The following is a 12,844-nucleotide window of genomic DNA, read 5'->3' on the forward strand; positions in this document are numbered from 1 at the left end:
AGGGGTTACACTGATTAGACTGACTACTGTATATGTGAGACTTAGTCAGACATTGATATTATCCAGCTGATAAAAAATTGTATTGAAACTACAACACAAAGCCTATTAAGTGATACATTCATAGTCAGGTTATCTTGCCCTATATTATGCTGCTGTGGCGTCCCAGGGTCCTGGTCGTCACAGTGGTATTGCTTTCCTCTCGGGGAGAGTGATGCTACGTTTGGAGGCAAAGAAGGATAACTGCATCCAGGTACCACAAACATGCAACACTTCACACTCCAAGCCATCAGGGGGAGCTTTTGCTCCTATTTATTAGTTCACTCCCCACATATATATAACTGGTAGTCTGTAGGGAAAGTTAGTCAGTTCCAGACAGAAGTTGGTTGCTGGCTGAGCTCAGCTCAGCTAGTTCCAGACAGCCGTCTGGTCTGAGGAGTACAGAGTGTCCACGGAGCTGTGCATGCCCTAAGAGCTGCAGCTCCCAGAAAGAGACATTGAAGGCCGAATTGTTTGCAGCGAGCGTGCAGGAGAGGAAGCACAGGAGAGGATACCAGAAGGGGACCAGCCCCGAGCAGGCTGCCTCCTTCTGAGGTGCAGAAACACCTTTAGCCGGAACACCGAGGTTGTGAGGACCTCTACGCCTTACATCAAAGACCGACAGGACAGCTAATTGCACGTTACCTGGCCGCACCTACACCCAGGAGGCACGGTGACACCGGCCGGGTCATCTAAGAGATCCTATAAACAGGCTCAAGTCACCAGTCATACGGGTTTTGTCCTATCCTATCCGGAGGACAGAGAGAGAGATAACATCTGTGAGACCCTTATGTGATGCCATAGGCAGTAAGGGACTACATCACTACAGCGCAAAGGAAGGCTTTTATTCTCCACCTGGACAATGGGACTCTGGGACTTGCCTCCGAACCGGCCGGACTCTGCCTGCCCTGTGGTCTGGTGCTCTGGACTGTGGATGCTGAAGTCTTCAGTAAAGGTTCATTGCGCCATTCACCATTCACCATCTACATACTGGGAAGCCCTGGCGATATACTTCACCTGTGGGAAGGTATACCATCTAGCTGCCATAACATCACCCCAGCGGACCCCTTAAAGCAACGTCGGTCACCCTGACCGAATACCACAGGTGGCGTCATGAACATAAACTTTATCCCTTTAAAGACCTTTCCCTTTTATACAGACGTCCCATGGCCATGGACCGGGTCAGCCACCGTGACATCCCCCTGTGAACCGCAGGACCCGGTACCGAGTAACCCCTTGCCCTGCGGGGCGCTCCATTGCTCTTAGATTAAATGGCAAAAACCTGCTGACAGATTCCCTTCAATATACTATATCCATGCCAGCAAGACTCCAAGAGGCTGTCATCACCCGTCTCATGAGTATGGTAGACCCTTGTTATGTATGGCAAGTAGTCAGCTTGGTCAAACAGCTCAAACCCATGGGGTAAAATATTTCCTTTCCTACCCCAGTATAGAAATTAGGCTATTTATTATTTGTTGCATCAGGGTAGCGGTCCCCAACCTGTGGTTCGCAGGCCCCCTGAGCTGTGGGTCACGACTGTCAACTAATACTGCATTAGCAAAAGGTCTAACAAACAGCTATGAAGAGAAGGTCCATCATTTGGAGAGATGGTGACTTTTGCGAGATGCCCTGCACAGGAGAGCCCTACAGAAGAGCCCTTCTGAGTGCAGATCTACTTGTAAGGGGCATAAATATGGTTATTTGGAGAATGGATTATGCTATGTGTTAGAATGATGTTAAAGCTGGATACCGTGGTTTGGTGGGAGTGCTTAATTTGGGAATTCTGAATGGGGGTCACGTGGAGACCCCTGGATGTAAGTATACTGCCCACAAGGGAGGGTGGCACATGGTACTTACTTTGGTTAGGCTTTGGCTGTCACCATTTCTCAGAACTGAATGTGGCTCTTAAGGTAAGAAATGGGACCACTCTATTAGGGTTTGTGTATATGAGTTTTCATTCAATATGTCTTTCTTCGTTCTTTCTTTTTCTTTTCTCTCCAGCTTCAGCTTTGTCTGTGTTTCTATTCAGGCAACTTGTCTTAATTCTCTAAACCCTTTCTAGTTCTCTCCTGCGATGTACACAATAGAACAGTGTATTTAATGTGGAAAACAGTGCGATACATGTGAACCCCAAATCCAGCAATATTTCTTGTTCCTAATGCAGATTTGTACGCTGACCCACTAACTACGTAGAATTACTGTAATCCCTCTTTAGACTCTGTTTTCTTTCACAACTGCCCAGGGGAGTATACTGAGGATGTGTGATAGCAAATGACCCTGGAATGAAGACCGCCGTATTTATTTTGGTCGTGCTCTTAATTATCATTAGATACTGCACATTGTCCCATGAAAACTGACGACACATGATATAGGCCAGACAATGTCATGAAATACAATCATTGCATTGTTAATTTGTAGCGTTAGTTTTGAGCACTTCTTAAAAGCTTTAGTTTTCTGTAAAGCTCAATGACCCTTTATAGACCAGCACCAGTGTGAAAGAATATCAACAGACTTGGGGACATTTGTTTCACTTAAATGCTTGTGTTTGGGTCTAAAATGTAATTATTTCCATTTCACTAAAAATGTTCCATTGTGATTCTTTGTTTTCCTGCTCAAAAAGTGGCTGCAGAATTTGGTTTCTTTCAAAATGTTGTACCGTTTCCTTCTATAACATCTGTGTTGCACTGTCTTTGCATGGCTCAGAATAAGTTAACTGAGAGTGCGTCAGCAAGCTTTCTGATGAGGAGTTAGTAATTCTTTTATCTATCTTGTACTATTGTATTTATCTTGTACTGACCGCCTCTGCTCTAATTTCATGTGGTGTGTGTTTTTCAGAGCTCCTCTGATGTATTTAAATGATTGGCCACAACATGATGCACCAAGCACCTCTACTTGGATTGAATAGTCATTCTGTGCTGGCAGAGTCAATCTAAGTACAGTAAATCTGTCAAGTAGGATAACACTATCAACCTTCAGGTGTATGGTTAATCGGCAGGTTAATTGCATTAGTTAAGTTTCCCGGCTGCTCTATTGAACGTGCGTCTCCCTGGAGAAAATTAACTAAAATTCTTCCTGGTAACCGCTGGCTTTCAGTCATACAGGTGTGCACTGTGAGCAGCCACTGGAAGCACGCCCCTGCACTTTAACTGACAGCGTGCAGTGCATGAGTGCAGTGCCGGGGTGTTCTTACACAGTGCTGTGAGTGGTGACTGTAGCCGTGCTGGCATGTCCTTATGACTGAAAGCCGGCAGAACAAAGTTAATTTTTTTCGCGGGTGCTGCCCTTTTAGTACAGCAGCCAGGCACCTTCCTAACACTATAACTTGCAGATTGTAGGTAGTATATGCAGGTTATTAGTGTTATCGGACCCTGACGGTTCCTTTTAAACCATTGCACATAAGATAGTTATAAGTCCCTAACCTTCTGGGCAAAATATATCCTTGAGTGTGTATGTTTATTCAATATGGTTGTGGTAAACAGGACACTGCCAAACACCTCTGACCAAGGCTTATCACCTAATAAACCAAAGTATCATAGAATCATAGAATAATAGAATGTTAGAGTTGGAAGGGACTTCCTGGGTCATCTGGTCCAACCCCCTGCTCAAAGCAGGATTCACTAAATCATCCCAGACAGGTGTCTGTCCAGCCTCTGTTTGAAGACTTCTATTGAAGGAGAACTCACCACCTCTCGTGGCAGCCTGTTCCACTTATTGATCACCCTAACTATCAAAAAAAAAATTCTAATATCTAATCTGGGTCTCCTCTCATTCAGTTTCATCCCGTTGCTTCTAGTCTTTCCTTGTGCAAATGAGAATAAAGATGATCCATCCACAATGTGACAGCCCCTGAGATATTTGTAGACAGCTATTAAGTCTCCTCTCAGTCTTCTTTTTTGCAAGCTAAACATTTCCAAATCCTGTAATCGTTCCTCATAGGACATGGTTTGCAGACCAGTCACCATTCTGGTCGCTCTTCTCTGAACTTATTCCAGTTTGTTGATGTCATTTTTAAAATGTGGTGCCCAAAACTGGACACAGTATTCCAGATGAGGTCTGACCAAAGAGGAGTTGAGGGCAATAATGACTTCACGTGATCTAGACTGTATACTTCTGTTAATACATCCCAGAATTGTATTTGCCTTTTTTGCTGCTGCATCACACTGTTGACTCATGTTCAGTTTATGATCTATTAGTATACCCAAGTCTTTTTCACGTGTGCTGTTGCTTAGCCCTATTCCTCCCATTCTATATATGTTTTTTTTTTCATTTTTATTGCCCAGATGTAGTGCTTTGCATTTTTCCCTGTTAAAAATAATTCTGTTAGTTGCTGCCCACTGCTCCAGTTTATTTATATCTTTTTGAATCCTCTTTCTCTCTCTGTCTTCTCTAGTATTAGCTATCCCTCCTAGCTTTGTGTCTTCTGCAAATTTAATCAGTGTACCCTCAATTCCTTAATCTAAATCATATATTAAGATTCATCATTGCTGATCCTTGTTAAAGTGGTTTCCCATACTTAACTTTTCTTAGACACAAGACTTGGTATGGGTAATAATCAGCCTTACTTAAGTGCTGCCTCTTCCCCACTGCCTGTTTTTTGTTGTTATAGCTGCAGCAGTGATGTCATGACTACAACACAAGACTGCTGCAGCCAATTACTGGGCTCACACAGACCTACTTTCAGCTCTTGAAAGGCCATCTCTGCATTCAACAGCCATTTGGCTACGACTGATTTTATCCCCTTAAGGAGGTAGGTCAGGGGTGTGGCCACCATGGCAAAGTTTGGAATTAACCTCCTGTGGTAACCCACGGTTCCCAGAAAGGCACTAACTTGCTTTTTTGAGAGTGTTTTTTGCCAGTTCTGGATTGTGTCCCCTTTATTGATCTGGGGTTTGATTTCACCTCTACCTACCACTTATCCAAAGTGTTTGGCCTCCTCTTTCCCCATGGCACATTTTGCTGGATTTATAGAGAACCCCGCCTTCAAAGAGCATCAAACACTGGGCCATCCTGTCTCTTACCAAGCAATCAAGGTCTCCGCCCCTCTCCAAGAAGTCCCAAAACACAAAATCCCGGTGTCATGGGTTTACTGTAACAGAGAGGAGCCAGTAGACTGCATCATCTGATTTCTCCTACTCCTGTACTGATTACAAGCACTTTACCTTCATATTAAACAACGTATATTTCTTTTAGCAGTGCAGGGGTTAATTTGCTCAGTTGAGAGCGCCTGGAAGCCTTCCTGCATTTAGGCTCAGTTGTGCACTGTTAGCCACTCCCATCTCCTATATAATCTGGGCCCTGGCTAGCAGTCATTGTCAGAGTACCTTTTGCTGCATGGCTGGAGGTTGTTGTTGGTTGTTATTGGAGAAGGTGTTTGGATTTATCTGTGACTGCTGCTAGGTTTTGAGTGTGTGTGTTAATTCCCTTTCTTCTCCTACTTTGGTTTAACAAAACCCTTAACTTCACAGTGTTTACCTCTGTTGTTTATATGTGGATATGTGTATGATTGGTATTTTCCTCTATCCCTGTTCGTATTACTTTGTTTTAGTCTGGTTGGTGTATTACGGTACACTACAACTCCCCTCTTCCCTGGGTGGGGGAAGGGTACAGACTGAGGGCAGATTCAGGAGCTAAGGCAAGGTACATGACCCTGGCATCTTTACCATCAGAAGCAATCTGGGGAACAGGGGGAGCTAGGATGCACCTAGTGAAAGGGACAAGGAAGGAGCCCCTAGTCCTGGAACACCCGACAACAGAGTTGTGACACCCGGCCTATGATAATTGAGTGCAATAAGTCTTGGACACGTCAACCTCATTGGACTCCGTACCCTCACCAAAGACCATTCACTTTTAGATGACAAACTTGGGGCTCTACGCCGGGTGGACAGTCCACACTGCAAACCGGATATGCATAGAATGAACACCGACGTCCCATGCTACAGTCCATTTGTTCGGTGGTCAGGGGCAATGGGCAGCTATATGACCTGGTAGATAAGAGCAAAACACGGCAACACTCACCGGTCCTGTGATGCAAAGCTTGTCTTTATTAAAGCTTGTGTCAACACATAAATCTTCACGGCACAGGGGAGTACGATGGAGTGAGGAGTGAACAGCTGTTTCACACCCGATCGGCGCTTCTACAGGTCCAGGACCTGACACAAGCTTTAATAAAGACAAGCTTTGCATCACAGGACCGGTGAGTGTTGCCGTGTTTTGCTCTTATCTATCGGATGTTTTCACTGTTGGTTTACACACGAGCACCTCCCGTGAATGCCAGATTCCTGACACACAGATTGATGTGGTCTTCTAAAGGCTGTGCTGCGTGCTTTTTTTCTTTTTCTTTTTTTTCTGAAGCTATATGACCTGGGTCGTGACATATACAGAAAATTGTACCACCGCGTTAGCGCACAACCGCGCGCCCATACAGAGCTCCCTGGTCACCACACCTGAAAAGTCAATTCTAGCGTTGTTCGAAAAAGACCCGGATGGGGTCAAAATGTCACACGCTACTTGATCTTTTTGCCAATCACAAAATAATTTTTTTGCTTCTTCATTGTGGTGTTAAATTTACATAAATTAAATATTTTTGCAAATGATTGAGAGTGCGGCTGATTTAACTCTTAGGTCAGGGTCACACTTGCGTGTGCAATGCGATAAACTTGCGCGAGTCTCTCGCATCAATACCCGGCACTGCTGCCGGCACTTGGGATCGGAGCACGCATCAATAAGACGCCTATCCATTATTAATCCTATAGTAGTGAAAGGGTTAAAAAAAACGACACAGCCAGAAAAAAGTATTTTAATATTCTAAATTTCACCATACTTACCATACTTGATCGCCTGCAAAAAGTTTAAAATAATAAACCAACCATATACTCCCTGTCCGATGCAGTCCAATTAATAACAAGTGTCTCACGACGATCTCCCCTATAGAACAGTGACATCGGGTGATGTCACTGCTCTATAGACCTTCAATGACACACTGACAGGAGACAATGGCTCCTGCAGTGCATCACTGAAGAGGTTACCTGAGTTCAGGGTCTCACTTTATGGCAAATCTGCGTGGGAATTTTCCCACACAGCAGTGCCACAAGTGAGAATAGGGACTATTTTTCACAGCGGTGGAGGAATACATTGCGGAAGGATAACTTCCATCATTGTATTCCTTGAGCCCCTGGAGAGCGGTCGCATCAGCTGATGTGGCTGCTCTCCACCGGAGATCGTCGTGGGATACTCATATTAATTGGATATCTGCGGACACAAGGAGTATATTGTTTGTTTATTATTTTAATATTTTTTACAGGTGACAATGGCTTCGGGGATCAAGATGATGGTGAGTATGTACTCTATGTTGTATGTACTGTATGTCTATATGTATGTACTGTATATCTATATGTATGTGTTGTATGTATGTAATGTATGTCATATGTTGTATGTACTGTTGTATGTTCTGTATGTCATATGTTTTATATACTGTTGTATGTTATATGTTGTATGTTCTGTTGTATGTTCTGTATGTCATATGTTGTATGTTCTGTTGTATGTACTGTTGTATGTGCTGTATGTTATATGTTGTATGTACTGTTGTATGTTGTATGCACTGTTGTATGTTGTATGTACTGTTGTATGTACAGTATGTTGTATGTCATATGTTGTATGTACTGTTGTATGTTGTATGCACTGTTGTATGTTATATGTTGTATGTACTGTTGTATGTTGTATGTTATATGTTGTATGTACTGTATGTTGTATGTCATATGTTGTATGTCATATGTTGTATGTACTGTATGTTATATGTACTGTATGTCATATGTTGTATGTACTGTTGTATGTTGTATGTACTGTATGTATGTATGTGTTTTATTTTTTTGCATTCAAGACATTAGCCGGATGATGGGACTACTATTGACCCATCATTGGCTAATGTGTCAATCACTGTTACTGTAGCAGGCATAGCCCGATGGGACTTGTAGTCCCATCGGACGATGACTGCACGCACGCGCACACACACACAAAGAATCCCCCGCACAGCCCCGCAGACACCCAACAGCCTCGACAGACTCCCTACAGCCCCAGCACACCCGCACAGACCCCCGACAGCCCCCCGCAGACCCTCTGACAACCCGCAGACCCCGCCCGCACACACACATATACGCACAAAGTTACCGCCCACACTCCCCCACACGCTTCCCTCCTCCCGATCTGCAGCGTTTCACCCGCAGCTAAACCACAGATCTTTTTTACATCTGCGGTTTTGCTGCGGATGTGCCCGACTCAATGCAAGTCCCTGCAGATCCGCACAAACAATTGACATGCTGCGGAAAAAAGCAAGGCTGCGTTTCCGCGCTGTTTTTTCTGTGCATGTGCACAGCAGATTGGGTTTTCCATAGGTTTACATGGTACTGTAAACAGCATGGGAGACTGCTGCGTAAAATCCGCAACGTGTGCACATGGCAATCAATCTGTCATGGCAAATTAACTCCTTTTAGATCTATATATGCTAAAGCATAACTCCAGGTTTATCTTCCATTTTATAATGTATGTTTAACCCCTCTGTGACCTTAGACGTACTATCCCGTCGAGGTGCCCTGGGCTTATCTGACCCTGGACGGGATAGTACGTCATAGCCGATCGGCCGCGCTCACGGGGGGAGCGCGGCCGATCGCGGCCGGGTGTCAGCTGCTTATCGCAGCTGACATCCGGCACTATGTGCCAGGAGCGGTCACGGACCGCCCCGGCACATTAACCCCTGGCACACCGCGATCAAAGATGATCGCGATGTGCCGGCGGTGCAGGGAAGCACCGCGCAGGGAGGGGGCTCCCTGCGGGCTTCCCTGAGCCCCCCGCAGCAACGCGATGTGATCGCGTTGCTGCGAGGGTCTCCTCACCTCCCTCCCTGCTCGAGCCCCGGATCCAAGATGGCCGCGGATCCGGGTCCTGCAGGGAGGGAGGTGGCTTCACAGAGCCTGCTTAGAGCAGGCACTGTGAAGGCTGCAGCGCTGCATATCAGATCAGTGATCTGACAGAGTGCTGTGCAAACTGTCAGATCACTGATCTGTGATGTCCCCCCCTGGGACAAAGTAAAAAAGTAAAAAAAATTTTTTCCAAATGTGTAAAAAAAATAAAAAAAAATATTCCAAAATAATGAAAAAAAAAAAATATATATTATTCCCATGAATACATTTCTTCATCTAAATAAAAAAAAAAACAATAAAAGTACACATATTTAGTATCGCCGCGTCCGTAACGACCCGACCTATAAAACTGTCCCACTAGTTAACCCCTTCAGTAAACACCGTAAGAAAAAAAAAAAAAACCGAGGCAAAAAACAACGCTTTATTATCATACCGCCGAACAAAAAGTGGAATAACACGCGATCAAAAGGACAGATATAAATAACCATGGTACCGCTGAAAGCGTCATATTGTCCCGCAAAAAAAGAGCCGCCATACAGCATCATCAGCAAAAAAATAAAAAAGTTATAGTCCTGAGAATAAAGCGATGCAAAAATAATTATTTTTTCTGTAAAATAGTTTTTATCGTATAAAAGCACCAAACCATAAAAAAATGATATAAATGAGGTATCGCTGTAATCGTACTGACCCGAAGAATAAAACTGATTTATCAATTTTACCAAACGCGGAACGGTATAAACGCCTCCCCCAATAGAAATTCATGAATAGCTGGCTTTTGGTCATTCTTCCTCACAAAAATCGGAATAAAAAGCGATAAAAAAATGTCACGTGCCCAAAAATGTTTTCAATAAAAACGTCAACTCGTCCCGCAAAAAACAAGACCTCACATGACTCTGTGGACCAAAATATGGAAAAATTATAGCTCTCAAAATGTGGTATTGCAAAAAATATTTTTTGCAATAAAAAGGGTCTTTCAGTGTGTGACGGCTGCCAATCATAAAAATCCGCTAAAAAGCTCGCTATAAAAGTAAATCAAACCCCCCTTCATCACCCCCTTAGTTAGGGAAAAATAAAAAAAAATGTATTTATTTCCATTTTCCCATTAGGGCTAGGGTTAGGGCTAGGGCTAGGGTTAGGGCTAGGGTTAGGGCTAGGGTTAGGGCTAGGGCTAGGGTTAGGGCTAGGGTTAGGGCTAGGGCTATGGTTAGGGTTAGGGCTAGGGTTAGGGTTAGGGTTAGGGCTAGGGTTAGGGCTAGGGTTAGGGCAAGGGTTAGGGCTAGGGTTAGGGCTAGGGTTAGGGCTAGGGTTAGGGTTAGGGTTGGGGCTACAGTTAGGGTTGGGGCTAAAGTTAGGGTTAGGGTTTAGATTACATTTACAGTTGGGAATAGGGTTGGGATTAGGGTTAGGGGTGTGTCAGGGTTAGAGGTGTGGTTAGGGTTACCGTTGGAATTAGGGTTAGGGGTGTGTTTAGATTAGGGTTTCAGTTATAATTGGGGGGTTTCCACTGTTTCGGCACATCAGGGGCTCTCCAAACACGACATGGCGTCCGATCTCAATTCCAGCCAATTCTGCGTTGAAAAAGTAAAACAGTGCTCCTTCCCTTCCGAGCTCTCCTGTGTGCCCAAACAGGGGTTTACCCCAACATATGGGGTATCAGCGTACTCAGGACAAATTGGACAACAACTTTTGTGGACCAATTTCTCCTGTTACCCTTGGGAAAATACAAAACTGGGGGCTAAAAAATAATTTTTGTGGGAAAACAAAAAGATTTTTTATTTTCACGGCTCTGCGTTATAAACTGTAGTGAAACACTTGGGGGTTCAAAGTTCTCACAACACATCTAGATAAGTTCATTGAGGGGTCTAGTTTCCAATATGGGGTCACTTGTGGGGGGTTTCTACTGTTTAGGTACATTAGGGGCTCTGCAAACGCAATGTGACGCCTGCAGACCAATCCATCTAAGTCTGCATTCCAAATGATGCTCCTTCCCTTCCGAGCCCTCCCATGCGCCCAAACGGTGGTTCCCCCCCACATATCGGGTATCAGCGTACTCAGGACAAATTGGACAACAACATTTAGGGTCCAATTTCTCCTGCTAACCTTGGAAAAATACAAAACTGGGGGCTAAAATATAATTTTTGTGGAAAAAAAAATATTTTTTATTTGCATGGCTCTGCGTTATAAACTGTAGTGAAATACTTGGGGGTTCAAAGCTCTCACAACACATCAAGATGAGTTCCTTAGGGGGTCTACTTTCCAAAATGGTGTCACTTGTGGGGGGTTTCTACTGTTTAGGTACATTAGGGGCTCTGCAAACGCAATGTGACGCCTGCAGACCATTCCATCTAAGTCTGCATTCCAAATGGCGCTCCTTCCCTTCCGAACCCTCCCATGCGCCCAAACGGTGGTTCCCCCCCACATATGGGGTATCAGCGTACTCAGGACAAATTGGACAACAACTTTTGGGGTCCAATTTCTCCTGTTACCCTAGGGAAAATACAAAACTGGGGGCTAAAAAATAATTTTTGTGGGAAAAAAATTTTGTTTTATTTTTATGGCTCTGCATTATAAACTTCTGTGAAGCCCTTGGTGGGTCAAAGTGCTCACCACACATCCAGATAAGTTCCTTAGGGGGTCTACTTTCCAAAATGGTGTCACTTGTGGGGGGTTTCAATGTTTAGGCACATCAGTGGCTCTCCAAACGCAACATGGCGTCCCATCTCAATTCCTGTCAATTTTGCATTGAAAAGTCAAACGGCGCTCCTTCCCTTCCGAGCTCTCCCATGCGCCCAAACAGTGGTTTACTGCCACATATGGGGTATCAGCGTACTCGGGACAAATTGGACAACAACTTTTGAGGTCCAATTTCTTCTCTTACCCTTGGAAAAATAAAAAATTGGGGGCAAAAATATAATTTTTGTGAAAAAATATGATTTTTTATTTTTACGGTTCTGCATTATAAACTTCTGTGAAGCACTTGGTGGGTCAAAGTGCTCACCACACCTCTAGATAAGTTCCTTAGGGGGTCTACTTTCCAAAATGGTGTCACTTGTGGGGGGTTTCAATGTTTAGGCACATCAGTGGCTCTCCAAACGCAACATGGCGTCCCATCTCAATTTCTGTCAATTTTGCATTGAAAAGTCAAACTGCGCTCCTTCCCTTCCGAGCTCTCCCATGCGCCCAAACAGTGGTTTACTGCCACATATGGGGTATCAGCGTACTCAGGACAAATTGGACAACAACTTTTGAGGTCCAATTTCTTCTCTTACCCTTGGAAAAATAAAAAATTGGGGGCAAAAATATAATTTTTGTGAAAAAATATGATTTTTTATTTTTACGGTTCTGCATTATAAACTTCTGTGAAGCACTTGGTGGGTCAAAGTGCTCACCACACATCCAGATAAGTTCCTTAGGGGGTCTACTTTCCAAAATGGTGTCACTTGTGGGGGGTTTCAATGTTTAGGCACATCAGTGGCTCTCCAAACGCAACATGGCGTCCCATCTCAATTCCTGTCAATTTTGCATTGAAAAGTCAAATAGCGCTCCTTCCCTTCCGAGCTTTCCCATGCGCCCAAACAGTGGTTTACTGCCACATATGGGGTATCAGCGTACTCAGGACAAATTGGACAACAACTTTTTGGGTCCAATTTCTCCTGTTACCCTTGGTAAAATAAAACAAATTGGAGCTGAAGTAAATTTTTTGTGTAAAAAAGTTAAATGTTCATTTTTATTTAAACATTCCAAAAATTCCTATTAAACACCTGAAGGGTTAATAAACTTCTTGAATGTGGTTTTGAGCATCTTGAAGGGTGCAGTTTTTAGAATGGTGTCACACTTGGGCATTTTCTATCATATAGACCCCTCAAAATGACTTCAAATGAGACGTGGTCCCTAAA

General features: G+C 44.0%; 2 protein-coding genes across 2 annotated transcripts in view; one reads left to right on the forward strand and one right to left on the reverse strand.

The window, feature by feature from the left end:
• The window catches only part of FBXL13 (F-box and leucine rich repeat protein 13), a 395,640-nt gene that overhangs the window by 250,912 nt on the left and 131,884 nt on the right, over positions 1-12,844 (forward strand). The gene's annotated exons all lie outside the window — the stretch shown is intronic.
• Positions 1-12,844, reverse strand: part of LRRC17 (leucine rich repeat containing 17) — a 59,653-nt gene that overhangs the window by 15,160 nt on the left and 31,649 nt on the right. The window lies entirely within an intron of this gene.

This window comes from Ranitomeya imitator, chromosome 4 (genome assembly GCF_032444005.1).
Source record: "Ranitomeya imitator isolate aRanImi1 chromosome 4, aRanImi1.pri, whole genome shotgun sequence".
NCBI lineage: Eukaryota > Metazoa > Chordata > Amphibia > Anura > Dendrobatidae > Ranitomeya > Ranitomeya imitator.